The 12,012-nt window shown below is 38.7% G+C and overlaps 1 protein-coding gene across 2 annotated transcripts in view; it reads left to right on the forward strand.

The window, feature by feature from the left end:
• The window catches only part of LOC109397407 (dnaJ homolog subfamily B member 6), a 391,375-nt gene that overhangs the window by 165,284 nt on the left and 214,079 nt on the right, over nt 1-12,012 (forward strand). For both annotated transcript variants that reach the window (XM_062843038.1, XM_062843040.1), the window contains exon 3: nt 1,793-1,860. The gene's annotated coding sequence lies outside the window, so the exon portion shown is untranslated. The remainder of the gene's footprint in view (nt 1-1,792; nt 1,861-12,012) is intronic.

The raw sequence follows: 12,012 nt of genomic DNA on the forward strand, positions 1-12,012 counted from the left end.
TGAGCTATACCTCAATTTATAGGGCAAAATATGCGATTTTGGGCTTTTTTGACTGCAAGCCATTAAGCAAGGAAATATTTTTATTTAAGCAATCAAAAGGTTAATTGGTCAATTAACATCTAAATTGACGACTCATGCAAAATATTTTGTTTATCTAATCAAATTTCATAGATTTAAGCATTTCATGTTAGTATGAAAACTTGCATGCAACTCTTGAAGGATGACTTGTATGGGAAATATCGTACCTAACATAAATCGCTTAAAACTATCAAATTCGATTTGGTGAAACGAAATATTTTGCATGAGTCGTTAATTTAGATGTTAATTGACCAATTAACCTTTTGATTTCTTAAAAAAAAATATTTCTATGCTTAATGGCTTGCAGTCAAAAAAGCCCAAAATCGCATATTTTGCCATATAAATTGAGGTATAGCTCAAAATTGTGACGTGTTAGAGCAAATCTGAGCACGGATTCGGATTCAGCGGTCCAAAATCCTTCGGAGACACAAAGGTTTGCTCTTGAGACAGACAAAAAGTTAATTTTTGTTACGCTGTGTTAGTAATTGAAACCTTCTTCGTCGGTGCTTTAGCTAGACGGAAATTATATAGAAACCCTATATACGTTTGCTTATAATCTCTCAGTTTATCCTAAGGCCAAACAAATCTACTTTTTTGTAAAAGGAAACTTTTGACAGTTTTCAAACAAGCTAAAGTTAGGATTGTTTTAAATGGCCTAAAATGATGTTCGAGGAACATCGAGCGATACTCTCTCAAATTGATTCTTAAACAGGAAAATCTGCTAGGATTCATTCCCTTTAAAAGGTAAATTTAATAAAATATCAAACAAAAATGAAAAATCAGTGTTCACCCTAGTGTGGAAAAAGTTTGCTACCGTAATGATCCGGAGTGGGATTGAATTTGATGGCTTCCTGCCATCGCCGCCAGTACCATCACACCATGGTGGTGAAACGGTGACTTTTATTGTCGGCGGCGTAATCTCTATCATCTCAATGGTCTCTGCTGCTGCGTACCTAATCATGGTGAATATCGGATTCATCGCAACTCCGATATGATATGTCGATACCGTAATTGGAGTATAAAACCCATTGGCGAGACGATAGATGGGATCCGTCGGAGACCGCAGCACAGACCTTTCTCCAATTCTTCTCCCAACTGCCCGAACAACCAAACCAACAATTTTAACCAGACTGCATTGTGGTAACCTTGAAAACCCGAGTGAGCGATATCTAGGCGGCTCGACGACGCTCGACGACTGCGTCTCAAGGTTAATAGGGTGAAGTTTAAAGTGCTCGTATGTGGTGACAAAGAGTGGGCTTTAAAACTTTATACAGTCATTTAACCCTACCTTAACCGCGCACGAGACCCGCTCGCTCATGCCTACCTTCTAGGTTGTCAGCCGTCATCGTCGCACGGGAATTAAAAGCAAACAGTTGGCCCTTATCATTTAGCTTACGACGGGCGTTCTACAAATTGTCTCTTTGCCTGAAGAGTCGCGACGCGACACTGTGCGTGTAAAAGTGGATGAAATACAATTTGAGTTGATGAGCATATGGGATTTTTTAACGATGTTCATCGTAAACTAGATGTGTCTTCGGTAGTTCGGTTTTAGAAGATAGGCAACTTCAATAAACGTGATTTGTTTATACTTTCAACAACGAGTAGCAACGTGAAAATTGAGTTGACGCAGTGTATCGAATACTTAATTTTACGATGATTCATATCTATGATTCAGCAATCTAAACCTTTTTATCTTATCTCTGTTTCTTTTCAGAAAGTGAAAAATTGTTGACCCGGCTCAACATTGTCATCACGAACAGTTGGAACTACTCGTAGATTTAGGTAAGTGAATTTCGAAGTTTACCACGAGGATTCGATTGAATAAACAGTTGATTAGCAACACTTCCAGTACCGCTGGATCCATTGTACGTTCATAAGGACGTACAAAAGACGTGTCCCTGAGATTGATGGATATCCTCAGAATACAAATTTAAGAAGTCTTCATGTTTTGTGCGCATGTTAGAGAAGAGTGGAGAAGGGGGCAATTTGATGATGCATTCGCTCGTCCATTGCAAATCACTTACGCCACGTGATATGAGCGATTTCAAGTAGATGATAGTACGATAATACTATAGTACGATAGTACGAAGGAGGATTGCAGTGGCACAGGTTTACTTAAGTTTCAGGATGCCGGACTGTTTGGTCGGGATCCAATTGTTACTATCTATGATGGCCACGCGACTATGGAGTTCCGTACGCTCTAGGATAGCTTACCTTTCAATTGCCCCTCAGGGTCGGCACACATGCTTGAAGATACTCTCACCGTAACAGACCTAAACGATAACAGACTTAAGGTATAGATACAAATTTTAAGACATTTGATCTTGGAATAAAGTAGTACAATAAAACGAGCTCACCAAATTACAACGTATCTTGATAACCATTCAGGTGTTTTATGACTCTTCAAGGAATCTTGTATTTGAAACTTTGTTTAAAATGAGAGTATAGACAAAGATGCAAAATAAATATGAAACGAACTCACCAAAAAATAAACTAATCATTTGATTAGTTCTTATCATTGTATTTTTCATAGGATCACAATGATTAACATTGTGTTAAACGAATGTACATTAGAGTGGGTCAACGTTGTATGGAGAAACTTTAAATTTGATCGTATCAACCCGGAACAAAGCTTCTTCAATCTATATTAGCGCCCAAAACAACTGTGCAAAATTTGGGAGCGATTGGTTGCGTCCCCGTATTCCGCATTGCAATTGAAATTTGTATGGAAGTTAGTATGGGAAAACGTCCTTTTTTGCATTTTACTCATAACTTGAATTCTTTTATCTAATACCATGTAATCAATGACGATAAAGTATAGCCTAGGATATGCCGAAAAACTTTGCCGAAGACCGCAAAGTGATCCGACGCTTGTGAAAAAAGTTATTCGCCTGGTAACTTAGGCCAAAAATTGAGATTTTATTATTGATGTTATTCCTTTACATGTTAAATGTTAAGCACCACTGGGCAATCTGTACGTTATAACTTTTTTCACAAGTGTCGGATCACTTTGTGGTCTTCGGCAAAGTTTTTCGGCATATCCTAGGCTATACTTTACCGTCGTTGGTTAGACTGTTTTAGACAAAAAATTTCAATTTATGAGAAAAATTCAAAAAAGCACGTTTTCCCATACTAAATTCCATACAAATTTCAATCGCAATGCGGAATACGGGGAAGCAACCAATCGCTCCCAAATTTTGCACAGTTGCTTTGGACGCTAAAACGAATCGAAAAAGCTTTGTTCCAAAAAATCGACTTTGTTGACCCAGTCTAATGTACATAGAATAGCAAAGTAAGTGTGGAATGACTTTATAACTGTTTGGTGAGCTCGTTTTTTAATAATTTTCATTGGTATCTCAATGAATAGGACAGATAGGTGAAGTACTAGATAGACTAGAAATCTAATACTACACCGAACGTGCCCCATTTTTACATTCATCAACTTAAACAAGGTGTTTTGTGTATTTCTCCAGATATTCCTCCAAAATTTCTGCCAAGAATTCCTCAAAGAATTCCTCTAGGTATTCCTCAAGCATGTTTCCAGGAAATCCTCCAAGACAAGGAATTCTCCAAGCATTCCTCCAGGATTTGTTGCAGGAATTCCTCCAATAATTTCTCCAAGAATTCCTCTAGGAATTTCTCCAAGAATCCCTCTGGGAATTTCTACAGAAATTCCTCGTAGAATTTCTCCAGAAACCTGCAGGAAATCCTCCAGAACATCTTTCAAAAATTACTCCTGCACTTCCTCCGAGATTTCTTTCAGGCAATTCTCCAGAGATTCCTCCAGGAATGTGTCGAGAAATTGTTCATGGAATTCCAACAGAAATGGCTTCAGGAATTTCTCAAAGAATTCTTCCAGAAATCCCCCTAGGGATTTTCAAAGATTTTTTCCAAGAATTCCTCCAGAAATTTCTCCATGAATACCTCCAGGATCCTTCAAGAAACCTTTAGAATTCCTCAAGAAAATACTCCTGGGATCTTAGATTACTCTAAGAAATCGTCCGGGAATTCCTTCAGGGATTTTCTCAGAAATTCCTTCAAAAATTTCTTAATGAATTACGCTAAAAATTCCTCCCGAAATTACTTCAGGAACTCCTTCAGGCATTACTCCAAGAATTCCTCAAGGTTCTCTTTCAGGAATTCTTCCAAAAATTCCCTTATAAATTCATCTTTGAATTCCATCAGAAATTCCCCCAGAAATTACTTCGCAGTTTCCTTCAGTCCTCTTATACTATCTACTGGAATTCCTCCACGATTTCCCCAAGCAATTCCTCCGAGACATCTGCTTAGAATTCCTCCAAGAATCCCTCAAGAAATTCATACATAATTTTCCCCAAGAACTTCATTACCAGAGACTTCTGCCAAGAATTTTTCCAAAAATTCCTTCAGGAATTTCGACAGACCTCCAGGGATTTTTAAAAGAAATTTCTTCTTGAATACCTGCAAGATGCTTCAGGGGACCTTCAGAAAGTCCTCAAATATACTCCTGGGACAACTCCAGGGATTCCTTCAGGGATTTCTTCAGGAACTGCTCCAAGACTTCTTCTAAGAATTTATCCAGGAGTTACTTCAAGACTGTTAAGAATTCCTCCAAGAATACCACCAGGAATTTCTCCAAGAATTCCTCCAGGAATTTTTGAAAACTTCTCCAGATATTCCATGACTCCATGACTTCTGCTAAAATTTCCTGCAAGAATCCAGTCAGGAATTTCTCCAGGAAATCGTTTCAATAATTCCTAAAAAAAAACTCTTATAAGAATTTCTCTAAGACATGCTCAAATACTTATGTTAACAGTTTCTCAGAGAATCCCTCCAGGGATTCCTTCAGATTTTTCTCTAGAAACACTTTCGGGGATTTTTCAATAAATATCTTCAGGAATTCTTCCCGGAAATCCTTCAGAAACTCCTCCAGAAATGCCTTCAGAAATTTCTTCAAGAATTCCTTCAAGAAATCCTCGAAGATTTCCTCCAAGACATCCGCCAAGAATTCCTACGTACGTTTGATTTGCTTGAATAAAATCACTCCTTCTGTTATTATATATTTTTTTCGTTTGATTGTTTTTTCCTTCAATTTTCCCTAAGTTTTTAGTAGCGTTTTGGTGGAGTTTGAGACTGGGTTTTGTTATAAGAAATTCTGCTGATTTTCCGTAAACCGTTCTTAAATCCTCTGAGATACTAGTCCCTTACAAACGTCGGGCAAACCTAACACGACCGGTGGTCTCTCCTCGAGAGTGGCGCATAAGCCATCGTGCTTTGATTGAATCTCTCGAGCAAGTTAGCAAAGGTTACATTCCTTCAACAATCCCTTCCAGAAATCTAAGAATTTCTTCAGGAATACCTCCAAGATTTCTTACAAAAAATTCTAGGAATTTCTCCAGGAATTCCTTGAAGATTTTTTTCAAGAATTTCTTCGAGAACACTTCTAGGAATTTATTCAAGAAATTCTGGAGGAATTCCTAGAGTACTTTCTGGAAGAATTCATGTAGTAATTTGTTAAGGAATTTTCAAGAATTTCCTGGGGGAATTCTTAGAGGTATTACTGGAGGATTTCATGGAGGGATTTCTGGAGGAACTCCTAGATGAATTCCTCCAAGAATTCCTCTTGAAGTTATTTTTTATTATTTTTTTGGAGGAACTTCTGGAGAAATTGTTGGAGGATTTCTTTAGTAAAAATTCATCAAGTAATTTCTGGAAGAAATCCTAAAACAATTCCTGGAGGAATTTCTATAGAATTTCTTAGAATAATTCCGGGGGGATTTCTTGGAATAATTATTGGGGAAATTCCTGGAGCACTTCCTGGAGGAATTTCTGTAGTAATTCTTACAGAAAATCCTGAAGTTATTCCGGAAATAATTCCTGGAGATATTCCTGGAATATTTCTTGTAGGAATTCCTGGAGTATTTCCCGGAACACTTCCTAGAGGATTTCCTGTAATAATTCCTGGAGGAATTCGTAGAGTATTTCCTGGAGAAATTCCCGTAGGAATTTCTGGAGTATTTGCTAAATGAATTTCTGAAACATGTATATTCTGGAGGAATTCCAGAAATTATGTACATCCTCGAGGAATTCCAGAAGGAATCCCTGGTGGAATTCCTTTAGGAATTCATGTAGAAATCCTTAGAGCAATTCCTTGAGGAATGACTGATGAAATTCATGGAATAATTTGTGGAGGATTTCGTGGAGGAATTCATTACGGAGTTCTGGAGGAATCTCTAGAGATTTTCTTGGAGCTATTACAGAATATTTGGAGGAATTAGTTGAGGAATACTTGAAGGAGTTCCATGCAGAATTCCAAGTGGATGCCTTGGAAGAATGCCTTGATGAATTTCCTGAGAAGTCCTGGAAGGAATTTCTGAATGAATTTGTGGTGAAAATCCTGATTGTATCCGTTGCGGAATTCCTGGAGGAAACTTTGAAGGAATTCCGTGAGAAATCCCCTTAGGAATTGCTAGAGGAATTCCTGGTGGATTTCCTGTAGGATTTCCTGACGAAATTCTGTGATTAATCCCTGCAGGGTTTCAAGAAGAAATCCCTGGAGAAATTTCAAGAGGAATCGCTAGATAAATTCTTGATTGAATCCTGGTGGAATCTCTGGAGGCATCCCTGGAAGGATTCGTGGTAGAATCCCTGTAGGAATCGCTCGTGGAAGTCCGGGATGGATTTGTGAGAACACCGTGGAGGAATTTCTGAAGGAATCCCTTGATGAATTCCTAAATTCTTAATTCTTGGAGTTATTTGTAGTGGAATTGCTGGAGAAATCACCCGGAGAATTCTTGTGGAGAATGGTTACGAATATCGACTGATTTGGGTGCTTGATTTCTTGGGTTTTCGGCTTGCAGTCTGAAAAAATTGCGTTGACTGATTTCAGATCATCGCCGACGTTTCGGTCCAGGTATGGGACCTTCCTCAGGGCTCGATACAACAATCAACCTGTCACAGAACTTTTTAGAAAGCAAAAAATGTCGGGTCGTAAAGGGTCACGCTGTCTGCTACACTTCTGGGCCATCCGTTATGATTCGGTCCAGGGAATTCCCTTCTAGCACGGAGGAATACCTGCCGGGATTGACCACCACTTTAACTGATGATCAGTTATTATGATGATTAACCTGGGCTTGTTAGGGGAATATCTGTAAATAAAAAGAAAATCGCGTTAAGTACTGTTCCTTTGAATTCCACTAAGAATTTGCATCCTTTGACAGATACGTATTTCGACCTCAACTGTAAGGTCGTCTTCAGTGTCTTGTACTTGACCCGACTCAAATACAGTCGAGTCAAGTACAAGACACTGAAGACGACCTTACAGTTGAGGTCGAAATACGTATCTGTCAAAGGATGCAAATTCTTAGTGGAATTCAAAGGAACAGTACTTAACGCGATTTTCTTTTTATTCATTAATTATTGCTGGAGAACTTCTTGATGAACTCCTGAAGTAGAAGTCCTGGAGCCAAAGTATTAACGAAGAATTTATGCAGTGATTTACAAAGTAATAATGGAAAAATATTCCAGGAATATCCTGGGGGACTCTATTTAATTCGTAGGCCACACACAGATATACTCATAATAATAGGAGGTGCAACAGACACAATCGTGGAAGAATTATGCCGATTGAGTAAAGAAAAACAAGAGTAGAGCCTGTAAACCTTGAATGTCCTAATTCCAGAATAGTTTGGAAAGCCTGGAATATCCCATGAATGTACCAAAAGCATTACAGTTGTGCGCTGAGGGTCCATAAGCAGTATGCATATGAGACTGAAACCGTAATCAACAGATCACCAAGTTCATCATTAGAAGTAACAATCAAAAGCATCTGGAACTCGAAATCCGAAGTAATCAAAGAAAGTTAATCAAAAACAGGCAGAATTCGATAAACTTCTCTTAGAAACTCAAATATTAAACTACAATTTAATACACGCAATAACGACAACACTATTATTCAATCTCGAACTAAAACAATCTTAAGCATTTCCCCAATCTCTTATGCTCTCATCATAAACCATCAAACAGCACTCACGAAAAAAAAGGTAGCGCAATCCAATTTGCAAACAACCTTGAAACTCTTCTTTTTTGCGACCACCACCACCGACACGGCCACGGTGGTGCAGTTTCGCTTACCTTGTCTAACACTTCTTCCTCTTGGGTCTGGGTCGACCACACTGCCAGAGAGAAGGCTATTATTATAAATTACATTCCACCCGGCGTTTTGTCCGAGCTTGCTGGACTCCTCAACAACGGCGTGGAGCTCTGTTTGTGTTTGCACTGGACCTAACCATAGCTCGAAGCCATCAGTCCATCGTCCGTCCGTCCAAGCAACTTCCATGACTGAGGCCACGATCGCTCGGATGGTATTTAAATTTGTACCGTATGATGCGATGGACGAGATCGATCGATCGCGTTTAGATTTGCAATCACGATTTAAGCCCCCGGCCCTGGCAACAACAAGACCAAAACTTCTCCGTCAACACACGATCGTGAAATTAACGATAGAAGAAGCGAAAAAAAAAATGTTTCGAAAATTAAACAAACACCAGGTTGAGAGGCACTGGACGACTACCGTACCGACTGGGCCAAGGATATCACACGGGAAAACGGAAAAACACGACACAACCGGCGGCGCGCAGCGGTATTTCACGCCGGTTCTAATTTTGGCCGCCGGCTACCGAAAGATAGAGAGAGACTATGGTGTAAAAAAAGAACGACTTTTCCGCAGCCGGCCAACATTGGCTTCCAAATCGGTTTTCCACGCCTATTTTTAGCGCTAGGATTCCCTTTTTCTTACGAAACGGTACGGTGCTTGGCTTTATGCTGATGGACTAAATGAGGCACAGCAAAAAATAAAGGTGAAATTATCCGACAACATTTCTGATTTGGATCTTCCGAAAGTAATATCTGATCTTGGAATAAAATAGGATAAAACGAGCTCACCAAATAACAACGTATCCTTATAATCATCGATGTTTAAGACTATGGAATCTAGAACAGGAATTTGAATCACTGTTTCAAACGAGTGTATTGACAAAGATGCAAAATAAATATGGAACGAACTCACCAATAAATTTATCTAATTAACATCGTATCATTAGACCTTTGTTTTAAAAAATTCCGGAAATTTCAAACACTATATTGAAATTCTTTGCTCTATGCAATTGCAATATCAAAATTGGTGTTAGATAAACTCACCTTTTAGTTTCCTCATTGATTGGTGAGCTCGTTCCATAAAAATAATATTTTTTTTCAACAAACTAAAACTAAAACATAAATCAATTACAAATTACTAATTTTAAACATTGTGTCAAACGAATGTTCATAAAAATGCAAAGTGAGTGTGAAATTACTTTTCTAATTAATTGGTGAGCTCGTTCCACACTAAGTTTGTTCTTTTTAGCTTCGTATCAGATACTTACAATGATATTTTTTTTCTACTGTGCACAACAGACTACGTGTGCCATGTGTGTGAAACCAAAATAGCTGCTCATCACTCCCACAACCAGCTCGTGTTCCCCGCTCTGATCCTAAACTCTCACGCCCGACCAACGAAATAAATCGCTTCCCCATGCCTGCTGTCGATCGCCAAAACGGCTTTTGATAATGATGATCATGGCGAATGGAAGTCGATTTGCGTGAACCGTGAATCTTTCACCCTGTGACGAGTGTTTAAGCTGGCTGATGCTGGCCTGGCATGGCAAACTGGCATAATGGAGCGGGCTGTTTGTTGAAGAAATCCCACTCCCGGGTCGGTTGGTTGGTCCGTCGCCGCCGCCAGTGAGTGATCCAAAAATGTTGCAATCGACGACGAAACTCAGTCGAACCGTGGCGTTGGCGGTGTTTTGTTTTCCGAATTTTATGGCCAATAAATAGGTCAGTGTCGCCGGGGAATGTCCGGAATGCGCCCGGCCGCATTACGTGACGGGGTCATAAAGTTAGGTATTTGGTCAGTCCGGGATGGAGGAATTTGTCAAAAGTGGAAGCAAATATATGCTAAAATATTACGTTGTTTGAGCATGATTCACATAACAAGGCGTTGTGTGGAGAACTTTCAAACATTGCTTCAGCAGATTTTTAAAATACTAAGGATTTCTCTTGAGATTCCTACAGTGATCTCCGAGAGTTTTCACGATGGGTAAACATTCAGTTATTTTACAAAGATTCCTATAAAAAATCATCTGGAGTTCCTCAAGGAATTACGCATGGAGTTTCTCTAGAGTTTCTTTTAGCGATTTCTCTGAAAGCTGGGTGGTTTACTGGCTACCGCTTCTGATTCATATGCAGAAGGTCCTCGATTCAATCCCTGTCTCGTCCCTTTCTTCCTACTTTACATTCTGAACTGTATTTTTCTATTTACTCTCTCTATATTGGCTTCTCTACATTACATCTCATGCCTTTACGTATGTTCATAGCCATCGCTAAAACTAAAAACGGATTGAAAAAATAACGATTACATTTCTTCCAACTTACAGCACAGAGTAAATCTATCATATAACGTCTACAAGTTATGCAACCAACCGAACTGTGCCTGGCATTCACGCACCAATGCGTGAACCCCTATGCCAGAAATAAACATTGCCTAACAACACTCCGACATCCGCACGACCTTATGCAGGCGCAGAGGACTCAATGTTCCTTCCCGATCCCCACTTTGGCCTGCATCCTGACGTAGCAGGGTTGCCTAAAAATAGAAGATCATCAATGCTCACACACTGAAGATGCATGTTGGTCCCAAGCAGCTATGTTGGTTCCTTGTGTGAGCGTAGCTGGTCTGGCGATAATAGAGTAGCAACAACGGGTGCTCAATCAATTTGTTTTAATAATTTTTAAGTTTCCTTTAGCTATTTCTCCAAGAATTTCTTCAGAAATTTCTACAAGAAATCCTTCAGGAAGTCCTTCAAAGACTTCTTCAAGAAGGCCTTCGATGATTCCTACAGGAAATGGGCCAAAGATTTCTTTGGCAATTCATTCAAGATTCCCCCAACGATTCTTTCAGAAATTTTGGCAAGGATTTTTTTACTGTGAAGAACAAGCTTAAAAAAGAGTCGAAATTTTGTAGGAATTTCTCCAAGGGTTGCTTCACGAATTCGTCCCAGAATTCATATAGAAATTCTTCCACGAAATTCACCCAGAATTTTATGGAGAATGCCTCCATCAATGATTTCAAGCATGGCGCCAAAGGTTTGTTCAAAAATTATCGAATATTGCTTATAGCATCCTTCAAGGATTCCTTCAGAAATTCGTCAAAGGATTTTTCCAAGCAATAAAACTAAAATTCTTAACAAATTTAAGAATTCTTTCTGGAAATTTTTCAAGAAGCTTCAGCAATATGTTCAGGAATCTTTCCAAGCGATTTATTCAAGGATACTTTGAATATACCTTAATTGATCCTTTGAAATATTTCTCCAAGTATTAAACCAAGAATTACTTCAAATATTTCGAGAACGCTTCCGTCAAAAATTCCTCCAAGAATTCACGCACCAAAGAATATCGGCTTGAATTTCTTCTTGGATTTGTTCAGGATTTGTTTTTCCAAAGATGTTCTAGAAAGGAATCATTCTTCCGTCAAGGATATCTTCAGTAATTTCTCCAAGTATGCAAAAAATCCTTCAAAGATTCATTCCCAAATTCCGTTAAGGATTCTAACAGAAAGTACTTGCATTAATTTCATCAGAAATTTCTCTCAGGATTCTTCGGAAGATTTAACTAATATCACGGGATTTCCTAGGAGAATTTCTTCCGGAAATCCTTCAAATATTTATTCAAAACTTTCTCTACGAATTCCTCCAGAAAATTTTCCGCTGATTATTTTTAAAAATTCTTCAATAATTCCTTAGGAATTACCCTTAGGGAAATTTTAGCAAGTCCATTATTTTGATTTTTTTTTCATGTTTTCTTCCAGGAATTCCTCCAAAGATTGTTTAGAAATTCATCTAGTGATTATTTCGGCAA

Source organism: Aedes albopictus, chromosome 3, assembly GCF_035046485.1.
Source record: "Aedes albopictus strain Foshan chromosome 3, AalbF5, whole genome shotgun sequence".
NCBI classification, from domain to species: domain Eukaryota; kingdom Metazoa; phylum Arthropoda; class Insecta; order Diptera; family Culicidae; genus Aedes; species Aedes albopictus.